The sequence below is a fragment of the Harpegnathos saltator genome, unplaced genomic scaffold (assembly GCF_003227715.2).
Source record: "Harpegnathos saltator strain DR-91 unplaced genomic scaffold, Hsal_v8.6 scaffold51, whole genome shotgun sequence".
NCBI classification, from domain to species: Eukaryota; Metazoa; Arthropoda; class Insecta; order Hymenoptera; family Formicidae; genus Harpegnathos; species Harpegnathos saltator.
Window position 1 is genome coordinate 1616486 of NW_020230327.1, and position 3936 is coordinate 1620421.

The 3936-nt window shown below is 38.5% G+C and overlaps 1 protein-coding gene across 1 annotated transcript in view; it reads right to left on the reverse strand.

The window, feature by feature from the left end:
• Positions 1 to 3567: 3567 nt before the first annotated feature.
• Calx (sodium/calcium exchanger 3) overlaps positions 3568 to 3936 on the reverse strand; it is a 99168-nt gene continuing 98799 nt past the window's right edge. The window contains exon 9 of the transcript XR_003113552.1: positions 3568 to 3936. This exon is cut by the window's right edge and continues 896 nt beyond it. The gene's annotated coding sequence lies outside the window, so the exon portion shown is untranslated.

Sequence of the window (3936 nt, forward strand, 5' to 3'; positions counted from 1 at the left end):
AGCGGATAATACCTTTTTCTCATCGTTCTCAACTTCGCTCGATTGCCAAGACGAAATTGTTCAGGAATAATTCCCCTTTGTTCCTTCTTTTAGCTTCGATCGTGTCTTCGGGTATAGTTATCGGCCGATAAACGCACCTCCGTCACATTTTGGACCGCGACACTGCTCCTCGGCGCAGAGAGAGACAGTGAGCTGAGATCATGTATTACCTAAGCCACACGAACTGAGTTAATCCTACAACGTATAAATCGTTTCCCTGGCTCGTAAGTATCTGTCGACTCGCAAGTATCGGTAGTGTAAAAAATGGACCCAGAAATTAACACACGTTACCCGTGTCGCGTCTTGTCGGCGGGCAAATACGAAGGTACGACGAATATAATACAACATGGCTAAGAACCGTGTGACGCTAAATTATACGCGCGTGTAAAATATATATATATATATATTCACCCGCGAAGAATCGTTTCTTAAAATGCCGCGCAACACCTGCTTCTAACGATCGATACATCTGACTGACTCAGCGGGAACAGAAATGGCAAGTAAATAAACGCGGAGGGCACACAGCCGGAAAAAGAAAAAAAGAAAAGAAGAAAAAGAGAAACAGATTTCACTGTTGACTGCTCGAGTAACCGTTAACTACGGCTTAAGAGTGGCTTAAGTTCTATCGAGATCTATCACGGAGATTACTTCCAGCGTGGATCTCGGCAATTGATCGAACAACGAGGATAATCTCGAGGCCTCTAAATGACCTGCGAAGAGAAAACGGTCAACGAAACACGGCGAACATCGACCGGTCAACGGGAGGAAAGATGTCGAGGACGATAATCGTGCGATCGTCATGCCAAGTTAGAGATTGTTCCACTCTGTAGCCCCGAAGGGGCTAAACCCTACAAAACCGAAATGTGCGCACGCTAATTCCGCAATATCCGGGCGTACGTGTTGATGTTACTTGCCGAACTCTGGTAGCAGGAGGATTAATTTCGGAGAGCTCGTGTGCATGTGTGTGTGTGTGTGTCTTGAATAACTGCGACTTCAAGTATTAGGTGCATGCAAAAGATTTAGTCTTTTCTTCAGCTCTCTAATTGTAATTACTTATACCTTAAATTGAAATATTTTCCCGCCGTTTTGTGCTTCCGTAAGGTTGACACTGAACTTTCTGAATCCGTTCGCTCCGTTCAGTTATGACTCATCGGCGCACATAACCTTTCGCATCCTTCAAAGTACACAAAAGAACTTTCTTGCTACTAATGTAGAAGATTGTCCGGGGTTCCACCTACAAATATCTGCGTTTCGGATTATCATACATAATCGACTTTTCATCACCAGTAACAATTTTCGACAAAAAATCTGAAAAGCAATGAAATGCAATGAAAAGCGTATTCAATCGGTGAATAATCGGCGATTATTTATGCGGTATCCATTTTCCGAGCTTCTGAATTTCTTCCATTTCATGTAGTCACCTTGAAACTGTTGCTTGGTCAACTCCGAGCTGTTCTGCAAGTTCTACTTGCGTTTGCGAATGGGTTTTCATTCAACAACGCTTGCAAAATGTCGGCCTCAAACTTTCGTGGCGTTCCAGAGCGCGGATAATCGCTCACGTCCAATCGCCACTTTTAAAGCGACGAAAGCAATATTTGCACGTATTGTGGCACACACAATATTTTCCCCAAGAACAGAGCAAATGGATTCATTCGCGCGCTTTAGCAGCATCTTTTCCTTGCTGAAATTTATATCGAATGCAGTGTCGAATATAAAGTTTCTCGTTGTTTATTCCATCAACTGCTATTTTTAAGATTTTGTGCAATAAATTATAATGGCCGCAGAAGAATTTCAGCAGAAGAAGCTGTTTAGTAAGCGCTTAGTGATTATCGTTCCTAATTGGTTTCGTTCTCCTGGATCTGCCAAAGATCTAAAGGAATACTCGAATCGTAGATAATAATCACTAAGCGCTTAGTAAGCGCTTTTTCTGCTGAGCGCGGCCAATGAATGGCGTTTTAGAATGTTTAATATTAACCTTACACAAAAACCTTACGCTAAACAACGTTTATGATATATTTCAATTAAAAATAATTACATTAGAGGGCAAGACTAAGAAGAGACTTTTTTTGCACGCATCTAATATACTCAGTAAGTGGCAAATCAATACAGGATGTCCCACACAGAGTTTTAAATGAGCCAGGCAAAAATTTTGAAAAATGTGAAAGATATTAAGAAACGTTTCAGACAAAAGTTGTATGGTCTCAAAAGTGATATAAAACAACTATATAATTTTTTTACAGATATTCACTGATTATTTCTTTTCTTAAATGAAAATTCAAATTTTTTATTATATTATCTTTTTCTACCAATTAATTTTAACAACTTTTGTCTGAAACATTTTTTATCTGCCTGATATTTTTTTGAGATATTTAAGGAAAATTTGATAATTTTTTCAATATTTAACTTACGATATCTCGCTAACTATTTGTCAGAAGAAAAAATGGTACGTTATAACAACGCCTTGACTTTTATTAATTTGATAATTTTGAAATTTCCAATGGTCGATTAGTTAACAACAGTTAGGGTACTATGGTAACAATATATTTTTAAAACCAAATAGAGTAAAAAGGTCTAGTACTATTCTTCCGCCCGACAAATGGTTAGCGAGACATTGTAAGTCAAATATTGGAAAAAGCTTGCAAGTTTTCTTAAAAATATCTCCAAAAATATTAGGCAAATAAGAAAATGTTTCAAACAAAAGTTGTTGAGATAATTGGTAGAAATCTCGAGTATCTCGAAAGTGGCACCATTTGCAAACAAATGATATATTTGTTTTATGCCCCCCTTGAAACCATACAACTTTTGTCTGAAACGTTTCTTCCCATACAGCACGAAAGTTGCGCAGCAATATTGCTGCGATATTGCAACATTGTTCTAACATTTGTTGCAGCAATGTTTTTTTCAACTTTGTGTGCTGTATGGGTTAGTATTTTTCATATTTCTCTTCGTGATTTTTGCCCGACTCATTTAAGAATGGAACATCTTGTATAAAAAGAACAATCGGTGTAGCTTTCCCACGTGTTCCAGTGATAAATCACAAAGTCTGAGCAATATTTGTGTGAATGTATAAATTATCCATCATGTACCGCGCACATTCATAGAAATTTCACAAATGTGAATACTTTGTATGGAAAATACCATTTCTCTCTCTCTCTCTCTCTCTCTCTCTCTCTGATGTCAAACAAATACGTGTTCGTCGTGCTATGTTGTCGCTTCATCATACGATCCTATCGTTCTACAGTTAGGTGTGATTATGGATCCGTGATTATCCCGATATCGTCATGGACGTTCTTTCCATCCCAGCCGATTGCCTCGTAACATTGTAAAATTAGCAAAGTTTATTTACAAGTGATGTATGTATATATATATATATATATATATAAATGTATATATACATGTGTATATATATATATATATATATGTATATATACACCTTTCTATATATATTATTTCTCTATATTAGCTATACTTGTAACAATCTTCGGGCACGTGGCCCTGGCGAGACGAGGAAGAGGAAGGAATGCGGACTATAATTCCCATAACGTTCTATTTCGTAGATATTAGGCAATAACATAACAGTACGTGTATATACACGTGTATGTACGTGTACTGGCGAGCAGTATGCTTTTGTATGTTTCGCTTACACAGTATAAAACTCACATACAACGTGCGTTTTCTCCGCCTGCCGTTCGATTATGGCAGCTAGTAATTAATTAACCGTAGACTGGTCGTCCTACACCACATGAGTCGCCAATATTAGATCTGTCTTTTTCGGCGGATCGTTCGCTCCCGCGGATCAATGTTCAAGAATCCGCGGTAATGCCCGACGCGGTAACATCCGATATTATACGTGTCCTTCCAAGGAAACCAAAATCGCACAGAGACACTGGCGGTCGA